The sequence below is a fragment of the Phyllobates terribilis genome, unplaced genomic scaffold, assembly GCF_046119375.1.
Source record: "Phyllobates terribilis strain yellow unplaced genomic scaffold, ASM4611937v1 Scaffold_27__1_contigs__length_16484149, whole genome shotgun sequence".
Classification (NCBI taxonomy): domain Eukaryota; kingdom Metazoa; phylum Chordata; class Amphibia; order Anura; family Dendrobatidae; genus Phyllobates; species Phyllobates terribilis.
Genome location: NW_027362787.1, coordinates 15,472,788 through 15,487,022, shown reverse-complemented (window position 1 = coordinate 15,487,022; position 14,235 = coordinate 15,472,788). Strand labels below are relative to the sequence as shown.

At 46.7% G+C, this 14,235-nt stretch overlaps 1 long non-coding RNA gene across 1 annotated transcript in view; it reads right to left on the bottom strand.

Annotated features, from left to right (window-relative positions):
* Nucleotides 1-9,208: 9,208 nt before the first annotated feature.
* The window catches only part of LOC141176494 (uncharacterized), a 41,348-nt gene continuing 36,321 nt past the window's right edge, over nucleotides 9,209-14,235 (bottom strand). The window contains exons 4-5 of the long non-coding RNA XR_012253175.1: nucleotides 13,981-14,053; nucleotides 9,209-9,698 (exon numbers count right to left, since the gene is read on the bottom strand). This is a non-coding gene — a long non-coding RNA (uncharacterized lncRNA). The remainder of the gene's footprint in view (nucleotides 9,699-13,980; nucleotides 14,054-14,235) is intronic.

Here is a 14,235-nt window from a genome sequence, read left to right as displayed (position 1 = left end):
TCATATAAACATATATATATAACAACAAAATACCGGCGTATACATATATACATAAATATATAACAACAAAATACCGGCGTATACATAAATATATAACAACAAAATACCGGCATATACATATATACATAAATATATAACAACAAAATACCGGCATATACATATATACATAAATATATAACAACAAAATACCGGCGTATACATAAATATATAACAACAAAATACCGGCGTATGCATATATACATAAATATATAACAACAAAATACCGGCATATACATATATACATAAATATATAACAACAAAATACCGGCGTATACATAAATATATAACAACAAAATACCGGCGTATGCATATATACATAAATATATAACAACAAAATACCGGCGTATGCATATATACATAAATATATAACAACAAAATACCGGCGTATACATATATACATAAATATATAACAGCAAAATACCGGCGTATACATAAATACATAAATATATAACAACAAAATACCGGCGTATACATATATACATAAATATATAACAACAAAATACCGGCGTATACATATATACATAAATATATAACAACAAAATACCGGCGTATACATATATACATAAATATATAACAACAAAATACCAGCGTATACATATATACATAAATATATAACAACAAAATACCGGCGTATACATGTATACATAAATATATAACAACAAAATACCGGCGTATACATATATACATAAATATATAACAACAAAATACCGGCGTATACATATGTTTTTCTGGGCCCCGGGCGAAAGAGTCTCAGTGGCCCCTTTAACACATACCACGATTCATGATGCAGAGATACAGCAGAGAAATATATATATATAGTACAATGCAAAGATTTCACTTCTTACATTACATGAGCGATATCTATTGTAAATTCCACAATAGCTCAGAAACCGGCGAATCGCTCCACACAGAATACTGTCCCCCATATAAGGCCCCATACGGAATACTGGCCCCCATATAACGCTCCATACAGAATACTGGCCCCCATATAAGGCCCCATACGGAATACTGGCCCCCATATAAGGCCCCATACGGAATACTGGCCCCCATATAACGCTCCATACAGAATACTGGCCCCCATATAAGGCCCCATACGGAATACTGGCCCCCATATAACGCTCCACACAGAATACTGGCCCCCATATAAGGCCCCATACGGAATACTGGCCCCCATATAACGCTCCATACAGAATACTGGCCCCCATATAAGGCCCCATACGGAATACTGGCCCCCATATAAGGCCCCATACGGAATACTGGCCCCCATATAAGGCTCCATACGGAATACTGGCCCCCATATAAGGCTCCATACGGAATACTGGCCCCCATATAAGGCTCCATACGGAATACTGGCCCCCATATAACGCTTCATACGGAATACTGGCCCCCATATAAGGCTCCATATGGAATACTGGCCCCCATATAAGGCTCCATACGGAATACTGGCCCCCATATAAGGCCCCATATGGAATACTGGCCCCCATATAACGCTCCATACGGAATACTGGCCCCCATATAACGCTCCATACAGAATACTGGCCGCCATAAAATGCCCCATACAGGATACTGGCCCCCATATAACGCTCCATACAGAATACTGGCGCCCATATAACGCTCCATACGGGATACTGGCCCCCATATAAGGCTCCATACGGAATACTGACCCCCATATAAGGCTCCATACGGAATACTGGCCCCCATATAAGGCTCCATACAGAATACTGGCCCCCATATAAGGCTCCATACGGAATACTGGCCCCCATATAAGGCTCCATACGGAATACTGGCCCCCATATAAGGCTCCATACGGAATACTGGCCCCCATATAAGGCTCCATACGGAATACTGGCCCCCATATAAGGCTCCATACGGAATACTGGCCCCCATATAAGGCTCCATACGGAATACTGGCCCCCATATAAGGCTCCATACAGAATACTGGCCCCCATATAACGCTCCATACGGAATACTGGCCCCCATATAACGCTCCATACGGAATACTGGCCCCCATATAACGCTTCATACGGAATACTGGCCCCCATATAACGCTCCATACAGGATACTGGTCCCCTTATAACGCTCCATACAGGATACTGGTCCCCTTATAAAGCTCCATACAGGATACGGGCCCCCATATAACGCTCCATACAGGATACTGGCCCCCATAAAACGCTCCATACAGGATACTGGTCCCCTTATAACGCTCCATACAAGATACTGACCCCCAAATAATGCTCCATGCAGGCTGTCCCCCCCCTTATAATGCTCCATGCAGGCAGTTCCCCCCACATAATGCACTATGCAGGCTGTCCCCCCCCCCTATAATGCCCCATGCAGGCTGTTCCCCCCCCCCTTATAATGCCCCATGCAGGCTGTCACCCCTCCTCTTTATAATGCCCCATGCAGGATGTACCCCCCTCTTTATAAGGCCCCATGCAGGATGTCACCCCCCCTCTGTATAAGGCCCCATGCAGGATGTCACCCCCTCTCTTTATAATGCCCCATGCAGGATGTCACCCCCCCCCTCTGTATAATGCCCCATGCAGGCTGTCCCCCCCTCTCTTTATAATGCCCCATGCAGGATGTCACCCCCCTCTTTATAATGCCCCATGCAGGATGTCACCCCCTCTTTATAATGCCCCATGCAGGATGTCACCCCCCCCTCTGTATAATGCCCCATGCAGGATGTCACCCCCCCCTCTGTATAATGCCCCATGCAGGATGTCACCCCCCCTCTGTATAATGCCCCATACAAGATGTCACCCCCCTCTCTTTATAATGTTCCATGCCGGATGTCACCCCCCTCTCTTTATAATGCCCCATGCAGGATGTCACCCCCCTCTTTATAATGTCCCATGCAGGATGTCACTCCCCTCTTTATAATGCCCCATGCAGGATGTCACCCCCCCTCTGTATAATGCCCCATGCAGGATGTCACCCCCCCTCTGTATAATGCCCCATGCAGGATGTCACCCCCCCTCTGTATAATGCCCCATGCAAGATGTCACCCCCCACTCTTTATAATGCCCCATGCAGGATGTCACCCCCCCCCTCTCTTTATAATGCCCCATGCAGGATGTCACCCCCCCCCCATATAATGTCCCATGCCTCAGCTCCGGACTCCAGCGTCGCCGACTCGCCGGTATATTCCCGCTCTGCGCGGCCTGTGACGGCTCAGGGGAGGGCACGGTGTAAAGACGTCACCGCACCCTCTGACCTGAGACGTCACAGAGAGCATAGAGCAGGAAGACAGCAGATCTGCGGAGGCACGGGGAGAGGTAAGTATCCGGCTGCCGGGGCGCTGAGCAAGCGGCGGAGAAGGGCGGGCGCTGGCACAGCTCTCCTCCGCCCATAGCCCGGCGGGGTGCGCGACCGCCAGTGGGCCCCTCTACCTGCTCAGGGCCCCGGCATTTGCCCGGGTGCGTCGGGTGCTGACGCCGCCCTGATGGTGACTGTGGAGCTATTTTTTTTTTTTTATATGTAAGGAGGTTTGCTATTTACCTGGAGGATGGGCACCCACCCATTTACAAGTTGGTTGTTTGCTTGTGCTGCTCTTTTTCTTTTCTTTTTTTCTATATTATATATATATATATATATATATATATATATATATATATATATATATATATGTATATGTGTGTATATATATATATGTGTATATGTATATATATATATATATATATGTATATATGTGTATATATATATATATATATATATATATATATATATATATATATATATATATACATACATACATACATACACACACACAACCATCAGTATTATTGCAAGTTAGCCCAGCGGATTATTAACAATGCCCCCTGGTCCTAGACCCTCACCATGTAGATCGTTTAATGGGCACACAGAGTTATTTATTCCTGTAGTCTTCTCACATAGACTATGGACTATTTGCAACTTCCAGGGGGTCAAACAAACCCCAATTGCAGCAATTTACAGGGGTCACAGAAACCCCAATTGCAGCAACTTACAGGGGTCACAGAAACCCCAATTGCAGCAACTTACATGGGTCACACAAACCCCAATTGCAGCAACTTCCAGGGGTCAAACTTCCAGGGGTCACACAAACCCCAATTGCAGCAACTTACAGGGGTCACACAACCCCAATAGCAACAATTACAGGGGTCAAACAAACCCCAATTGCAGCAATTTCCAGGGGTCACACGAACCCCAATTGCAGCAACTTATAAATACCATTAATACTGGACTAATAATATTACCTAATTAATAATAATAATACCATTTTTCTTACCCAAATTCAGATGTGGTCGACTCTCAATTCTCCTTGGCCTCTTTTGACGCCAATTCAGGCGGAGGACTTGTTCCACAGAGGGTATTTCCATCCCTCCTCGTGCGCGGTATCAGCACTTACCTCATGTTGGAGGAGATGATGAATTCCGGCTCGAAGGACCAAGATGACAGGAGAATTTCACCTTTTACCAAGAGGATAAGACGACACCTGAATTCTGAAGTAAAACTCTGTTTACCTGTTAACAAGGAGACAAACAAGCTGAGCGGCTGTCTGACCCTAATACATTGTGATCAAGGTTATACAGACAATGCAGAATCAGATAATAGTCAGTTACAATTAATTCTTGCTGCTGACTATAGAGAACATAACTAAGGATTCAAATCTCCACTAATGGACACAGTGAATATATATATACAACATGGATGACATGATATACTCATTACAGAAATTATTATAACTCTCCCTTACAGATCCAGGTCCAAGTCACAAGAAGTTGGACACTCGGTTACAGGGGTTGTTGGTTATGGATGACCCCTAATAGGATAAATCCCCCCTCCCCTCTACCCATCTCCCCACAGCACCCATGAAATTCATAGGTCTATCCATGTTCACCCTGAGGAGAGGGGCTGTATGTAGAGGGTCTCTCTATCCTCTGCTGCGGACCCCCATCTATTATCTTCATACACCCTGGGGGCGTCTAAAGCGGACAACCCCTCCCCCTGCTAGAACCTCCATATTACACCCAGGTGGGTACATTACGTGGGGGGCCGCGCTCCAGGTCCTCGGTCCATCAGTAATGGCGCTGATCGTGGCAGCGCGGCCTTCTCTCACGGAATCTTCTTTATGACATGTGTTTATGACCTCATAACAGTTGTCATGGTGACTACAGGGGCTATTACTGATGCAGGGCCCCAGTATTAACCCTTTCACCACAGGCCATTCTCTTCACTGTAGCGGCCATTAATCTGCACTTGTTACCAGGCAGGCGCCTTATCATTATGGCGTCCCTTACACGGCCTGAGAATACAGGTTACAGGCTCCATGTAGAGGTGTTTAGGTGACCTGTAACGCTGAGGTCCATAGACCGGGCTTATAACCAGCACCAGGGTCGCCGGCCCACCACAAACTCCAGCACAGAACAATACGGCACTTTATCGCCCGCTCTGGAGAAACAATTACATTTTCTGAAGCTGAAGAAACTTCTGCAGATTATTGTGAGTAATTCTCATCATGTTACAGATTACAGTGACTGCAGCTGACGTTACACATCAGGATTATGGGCTGTGGACATTTATCACTTATAATCACAAGCATTTATTATGGTTTTCCAATGTGTCCGTAATAAATATCGTCTGGCCGTGATTTTTTTCATAAATCGTCTAGAAATAGTAAAAGTGCAGTTTGTCATTTGCAAACAGGTAGTAAACTATTTTTTTAATTCAATTTCATTTTATTGCATAAAGTGTTTTAGGCTGCGTGCCCACGATGCGGATTTAATGCATTTCCACCACGAAAGTGCATTAAAAACGCTTGGTAATCTGCATGTGCTGTGCACATGCTGCAGAAATTTCCGCTGCGTATTATCATTGCGGAAAAATCGACAGCACGTCCATTTCTTGTGCGTAATTGCCGCCATTGACTTGCATTGAACTACATAACATCCGCATGTATGCATGCGAATGTTATGCGGTTCAATGCGTGGATGGTACCCGGGTCTGGAGCAGAGGAGACTCTCATCCGACCCGGGTACCATTAGTAAAAAAAAAAAGAATTAAAACGTAAAAAAAAAAAAAAACATTATACTTACCTCTTCCGCGGTGTCCTCTGTAATTGGCGTCCTGCCGTGTTCTAAAAGGACCTGCGCTGACGTCATTTAGTCATGTGATGGTCACACGACCGCTGATGTCGGCGGTTGCATGACCCGTTTTTTACATGCGGAAATGCATGCAAAAATGCTTAAAAAACGCTTCTCCCTGGCAGAAAAAAACGCATGTAAAATCTGCATGTGTTTTTTTTTCTGCCAGGGAGAGGCAGAAACGCTCAGGAAAAATCTGCATCTATTCTGCATCGTGGGCACATAGCCTAAATCTGATTTTGATGTTACATACATCTACTGGAGTACGGAGGAGTTTCTGTACAATCAGTACCCATTGATAGGCAGAAGTGCTCACGGCAGCCTGCGTTGTAGGACGCAGATCACTCAGGATCCGGTTTATGGTGAATATATAATTATTTTACATTTTTGGGCCCTATTTTTTGTGGGCGACAGTGTCAATATAACTGTAAAAGGAATCCTCAGGGGGGCATTATTAGCAGTTCAGTGGACACCTAAAGGGCATTATTACACTATAGGGACACTCAGGGTATGATAACTTTCCAATGAATCCACAGGTAGCATTCATGTTTCTAGAAGGCAATTTTACCAACTATAGGGCACAACGGGGACATGAATACTATGTGACTCACGGAGAGGAGCACGTACAGTAATAGGGAAAAATAACTGGTATCTACCACTACATGGCCGCTATAGAAGAGACCTCGGTGCAGATACCTGCGAGCTAGTGAAGGCAACAGTGAAATGGACGTACAGACCCCCAAATTCGGCATATACTGCTGTGAGGGAGGCTCCAGATGAGAAATATTAAAACAGGCTGCAAATATTGTTCCTTTGTCAGTGGCCTTTAAAAGGGTTTTTCCTCATCTTCATAGATGGGCACTGTCAGATAGTGTTGGTAAAAACAAGCACTTTTGCATTTCATTGCTTATTAAACTTTTCAGTCGTTCTTGAGTTAACGCTTTTCTTTTGTTTACAGCTTGTTGCCTTGGAGACCGACCACCGCTGTGGTCTACCTTGTGCTGAAACTGGTTAGGAAGTTGTGGTGCGCTTCAGCGTTTCGGGACAGGTTCAATACAGCGCTTACAAGCTCAATGGAAAAGAGCATGTAAGCACTGCTTATGTTCTGCTGTCCAGCAGCAGTGGTCGGTCTCCAAAGCAATGAGCTGTAACTAAAAGAATAAAGTGTTAATATTTCAAGAACGACTGACAATTTTAATAAGCAGTAAATTGCAAAAATCACTTGTATTTACAAGAACTATCCAACAATACCCATTTGGGAATAACCCTTTTAAGGCCACGACCCCACTATCAGTATTCAGTCAGTATTTTTTCTCAGGAGTGGGAGACAAAACCAGGAGTGGGTGATAAATCCAGAATTGGTGACTTGTTTCTATTATACCTTTTCTCTGATTGTTCCTCATCTGGTTTTGGCTCCCACTCCAGAGGAAAGATACTAACCGAATACTGATAGTGGGGCCGTGGCCTAAGTGTGATTTCTGCCCCTGCCGCGGTCAGTCCGTCGGGTGTCTGGCAGGTTATTCATTTACTGCATATTAAACAATTCTGTGGTGATTATTTCCCATGTTAGGAGCATATGTGCTAATGGATAGAATAACTTTCTTTTAGATTTTAATAATATGCCCATAGGGGCGATCTATTAAATGTTTTATTTAGAAATCTGTCTTGTGCTAAAACTTGCAATTGTTTCTTTTTATAAAGTGTCTGTGATTAGGCCTGAGGGGCGGCCTATACATCTGATAGACTTTCTATAATATACCAGAATTCAGCACATAAAGCAGCTCTATGGCTGCTCACAGCAGATGGAGATTTCAATTTGCTTCAAGAACGGCTAAATCTTTACCTTATTTATTACATGGTGTTCCCCTCTTCATAAATCCAGCACAAATCAGACTGGACTGTGACTCGCCTGTCTTAGGAAATTTCCCTCCTTAGTATTTATTGTGAGATGCAGCAAGAATAGAATTAAAATACAATTGAAAACAAATCCCCACCACTACCAGCAGGGGTCACTAAAGTACATTGTGACACCTGCCTGCAATCTACTAAACCTCCACCGGGGGGATATATTTCTATTATTTTACTCCTCGTATCAACTCTTTCCCCATTTATTCCATGTGTATTTTATTTAGGACTACTGCTAAAGAGAACCTGTCGCTTGCTTAAAAACAAAAAATTGAGTTATATTCTTTGTAAAAATTCCAGATCTCCCCCTGATTCTGCCACAGAAGAATCAGTGATTTTTACAAGTAATTTAACTGAAATTTTCTATAATTTTTCTTAAGAGCTTATATTTTCTTAAAGCCCTTCACATAAATCCTGTAGAAAAGCAGAGTGAAGCCGACCACATACACCACAATAAGCTAAAACCGCCACTGGTGCTGATATAGTCTAATATGTCCAAAAACTCTCATACTCTGAATGTGCAGTATTTCATCAGCACTATAGGAGCTGGAACTGACTTCCTTTCACCTCCCAGCATGCATTTCTCCTGCCATTGCCTTCACTGGACTATGCAGGATGACAGACAGGACAGGAATGAAGAGATGAAGCATCCACTTTCTGTAATGCATCTCTGCTCTTACAGGGTGGGTTACACTTAGACAACCCCTTTAAGACTTACATTGGTGACAGGTCACTAATGTATGATTGGTGGGGGTGAGACACCCGGGACTCCCACCAGTCAGCTGTTCCTGATGTCGGCGGCGTCACAAAACTGCTCAGTTATGGATCTGCACAGCGCCTGTATAGTGGCCGCGGCCGGTACTGCACATCCGCCCCCTATTCAAATCAATAGCAGGTGGAGTGCAGTGCCCGGTGGAGTGCAGTGCCCGGTCGCACCCACTGTGCAGCTCTGTAACTGATCAGTCCTGGCCGCTGACACCAGGAACAGCAGATTGGCGGGGGTGCAGAGTGTCGCACCCCCACCGATCAGACATTGATGACCTATACTAAGGATAAGTCATCAATGTTAAATGTTTAAGTCCCAGACAACTCCTTTAACAGGCTGTAGATATCACTATAGACAGCACTGGGGAAAATAATGACAGATGATTGACGTATGCTTTATTTGTTCCTGGAGCAATACACAGACTCCATAAACAGTGATCAGTGGGGGTGATCAGAGCCCCCCATCTCTTGGATATAACTATACGGTTCATGGTTTCATGTCCCCGGTATAAGAATCTTCACATTCACTTGATAAAGAGTCGGTAGACAGAGCACTGGACCGGTCCGGTCTCCTAACAGTCCAGTCTGTGCGGCCACGAGGCTCGCAGCTACGAGGTAAGTGTTTTAGGCAGTGAGTGCCCATCGCTCCTCATCCACCCGGGTGCAGAGAGATTTTTGCGGATTGAGTTCGGAGTTAGAGCCATGATCGGTGATCTCCAAGGTCGGCAGGTTACTTGTACAGAGCATTGAAGGCTCTTCCTATGACCAGTCTCCGAACCTCGGTAGTACCAGCCCCTATTTCATAAAGCTTGGCATCACGAAGGAAGCAGCCCATCGGGTAGTCGTTTATATAGCCATTGCCCCCTGTGGAGAAATAAACATTTATAAAAGAACAGTGAACATGGGGTGGTCTCAGTCTTCATGGGTAAAATTGCAAAATACGGTAAAAACTTTTCAATTTACTTCTTATTAAAAATCCTCTCAGACCTAGAGAAGAGAGATATTTTTAGGTCACCAGCCACCTCTGCCAGTCTGTCAGAGGTGGTCGGTCTCCTAGGGAAGGAGTGCTGTCCGCTCTGGATCCGGCCGGCTTCATTATGCCTCTGTCCTCTGATTCTCCAGGAGGGAAGGCTGCTTCTGATTGCAGCACTGGAGAGCGCACAGGACGGGTGGCACCTCTGGTCCGAACTGTCAATCATCAGGAGCAAGCAGGAAGCCAGAGGATGGGGAGCAGAGGACGGGAAGAACCTTTTAATGGGAATCTGTCAGCAGGATTGTCTATGTAATCTGAGATCAGAATAATGTCCGGCCAGATTCCAGCAATGTGTTACTACAGGGCTGTGTGCTGCTGTATCAATAAAATCAGTCTTAAATCAGCAGGATATTATCATTACAGCACTAGGTGTCTGATCAGCAGCTTTCTATCAATATATAGTGTACACAGGAAGGTGCCAATCAGTAGTGTGGGTGGGGTTATACACAGCTGCCAATCAGTGGTGTGGGCAGGGGTTATACACAGCTGCCAATCAGTGCTGTGGGCGGGGGTTATACACAGCTGCCAATCAGTGCTGTGGGCGGGGGTTATACACAGCTGCCAATCAGTGGTGTGGGCAGGGGTTATACACAGCTGCCAATCAGTGCTGTGGGCGGGGGTTATACACAGCTGCCAATCAGTGGTGTGGGCGGGGGTTATACACAGGAAGGTGCCAATCAGTAGTGTGGGTGGGGTTATACACAGCTGCCAATCAGTGCTGTGGGCGGGGGTTATACACAGCTGCCAATCAGTGGTGTGGGCGGGGGTTATACACAGCTGCCAATCAGTGGTGTGGGCAGGGGTTATACACAGGAAGGTGCCAATCAGTAGTGTGGGCGGGGGTTATACACAGCTGCCAATCAGTGGTGTGGGCGGGGGTTATACACAGCTGCCAATCAGTGGTGTGGGCAGGGGTTATACACAGCTGCCAATCAGTGGTGTGGGCAGGGGTTATACACAGCTGCCAATCAGTGGTGTGGGCGGGGGTTATACACAGCTGCCAATCAGTGGTGTGGGCAGGGGTTATACACAGCTGCCAATCAGTGGTGTGGGCGGGGGTTATACACAGCTGCCAATCAGTGGTGTGGGCGGGGGTTATACACAGCTGCCAATCAGTGGTGTGGGCAGGGGTTATACACAGCTGCCAATCAGTGGTGTGGGCGGGGGTTATACACAGCTGCCAATCAGTGGTGTGGGCAGGGGTTATACACAGCTGCCAATCAGTGGTGTGGGCGGGGGTTATACACAGCTGCCAATCAGTGGTGTGGGCGGGGGTTATACACAGCTGCCAATCAGTGGTGTGGGCGGGGGTTATACACAGCTGCCAATCAGTGGTGTGGGCAGGGGTTATACACAGCTGCCAATCAGTGGTGTGGGCGGGGGTTATACACAGCTGCCAATCAGTGGTGTGGGCGGGGGTTATACACAGCTGCCAATCAGTGGTGTGGGCGGGGGTTATACACAGCTGCCAATCAGTGGTGTGGGCGGGGGTTATACACAGCTGCCAATCAGTGGTGTGGGCGGGGGTTATACACAGCTGCCAATCAGTGGTGTGGGCAGGGGTTATACACAGCTGCCAATCAGTGGTGTGGGCGGGGGTTATACACAGCTGCCAATCAGTGGTGTGGGCGGGGGTTATACACAGCTGCCAATCAGTGGTGTGGGCGGGGGTTATACACAGCTGCCAATCAGTGGTGTGGGCAGGGGTTATACACAGCTGCCAATCAGTGGTGTGGGCAGGGGTTATACACAGCTGCCAATCAGTAGTGTGGGCGGGGGTTATACACAGCTGCCAATCAGTGGTGTGGGCAGGGGTTATACACAGCTGCCAATCAGTAGTGTGGGCGGGGGTTATACACAGCTGCCAATCAGTGGTGTGGGCGGGGGTTATACACAGCTGCCAATCAGTAGTGTGGGCGGGGGTTATACACAGCTGCCAATCAGTGGTGTGGGCGGGGGTTATACACAGCTGCCAATCAGTGCTGTGGGCGGGGGTTATACACAGCTGCCAATCAGTGGTGTGGGCGGGGGTTATACACAGCTGCCAATCAGTGGTGTGGGCGGGGGTTATACACAGCTGCCAATCAGTGGTGTGGGCGGGGGTTATACACAGCTGCCAATCAGTGGTGTGGGCGGGGGTTATACACAGCTGCCAATCAGTGGTGTGGGCGGGGGTTATACACAGCTGCCAATCAGTGGTGTGGGCGGGGGTTATACACAGCTGCCAATCAGTGGTGTGGGCAGGGGTTATACACAGCTGCCAATCAGTGGTGTGGGCAGGGGTTATACACAGCTGCCAATCAGTGTTGTGGGCGGGGGTTATACACAGCTGCCAATCAGTGGTGTGGGCGGGGGTTATACACAGCTGCCGATCAGTGGTGTGGGCGGGGGTTATACACAGCTGCCAATCAGTAGTGTGGGCGGGGGTTATACACAGCTGCCAATCAGTGGTGTGGGCAGGGGTTATACACAGCTGCCAATCAGTAGTGTGGGCGGGGGTTATACACAGCTGCCAATCAGTGGTGTGGGCGGGGGTTATACACAGCTGCCAATCAGTGGTGTGGGCAGGGGTTATACACAGCTGCCAATCAGTGGTGTGGGCGGGGGTTATACACAGCTGCCAATCAGTGGTGTGGGCGGGGGTTATACACAGCTGCCAATCAGTGGTGTGGGCGGGGGTTATACACAGCTGCCAATCAGTGGTGTGGGCAGGGGTTATACACAGCTGCCAATCAGTGGTGTGGGCAGGGGTTATACACAGCTGCCAATCAGTGGTGTGGGCGGGGGTTATACACAGCTGCCAATCAGTAGTGTGGGTGGGGTTATACACAGCTGCCAATCAGTGGTGTGGGCGGGGGTTATACACAGCTGCCAATCAGTGGTGTGGGCGGGGGTTATACACAGCTGCCAATCAGTGGTGTGGGCGGGGGTTATACACAGCTGCCAATCAGTGGTGTGGGCGGGGATTATACACAGCTGCCAATCAGTGGTGTGGGCGGGGGTTATACACAGCTGCCAATCAGTAGTGTGGGCGGGGGTTATACACAGCTGCCAATCAGTAGTGTGGGCGGGTGTTATACACAGCTGCCAATCAGTGGTGTGGGCGGGGGTTATACACAGCTGCCAATCAGTAGTGTGGGCGGGGGTTATACACAGCTGCCAATCAGTAGTGTGGGCGGGGGTTATACACAGCTGCCAATCAGTAGTGTGGGCGGGGGTTATACACAGCTGCCAATCAGTAGTGTGGGCGGGGGTTATACACAGCTGCCAATCAGTAGTGTGGGCGGGTGTTATACACAGCTGCCAATCAGTGTTGTGGGAGGGGTTATACAGGGCTAAGCATTTAGAGCTCTGCAGCAGAGAAAACTGTTTTTGTATCAAAAATGACACATCGCTGGAATCAGGGTCTCTGCCCCTCCACCATGCTGCTCTCCGATTATATAACAAAAACCTACTTAAAGATTCCCTTAAAGTGAATACAGGCAACAATCTAAACCTGACACCTTTACTTGCACAAATCGCAACGCTTGTCAACACTGAATTCCTAAACATTGGAGATGCCTATATATGAAAACACAGCGGTGGTGGTGCGCTTGCTCCCAGAGCCATCCCAGTCTTTTCATACAGGTGAAGACACATAGGGCAAGTTTCATTTGCAGTTAAAATTTAAAGTCATTTTCTCATTTTTTTTTTTTTTTTACATCTTGGATCATTACTTGATGGGGTTTTTTTTGCACCAAAATAATTCTTCAAAATGGCGCACACAGTACAATGAATTCTTTATTTTCGTCTTTAATCTTTTTTTTTTTGTGACTTTAATGAAAAAAAAATTGGATGCTCCTCTAACACAGCGCAAAATTTTGTGCGAGAAATGTATCATATAAAATCAATTATGGAGGTTATATTTTTCGGGCACAGAGTTTGCTCAATTGATGAATCGGCTGAAAACATTAGGCAAAAAAAAACCAAAAAAAACCCCCACAGCCGTAATGGTGATCGCTTTGTGTTGTGGACTGCTGGAAACATCGAGGGCAAAACTGAAGAATAAATATGTATCAGTAGTGCTGGTGGATTTAGGTGTTGGCCAAAAGGCACAGGTTAGACTCTCCTTACCTAGACACTGAATACCATCGAGGGCCACTTGGGTAGCAGATTCAGCAGAGTAAAGGATAACGCCAGCACAATCCTGTAAGTAAATGACATGTTCCCAATTTATCACATACAATAACCAGAATTGAAGAAGAACAAAAATTCTACTTTAAAGAGGACATGTCACCAAGTCAGAAGTGACCAGTGTTTGCCCTTACTTTATTCCCGCTGCTCCCCCGAGTATTACACTTTTTCATTTTTTTAAATCCACCATACGGT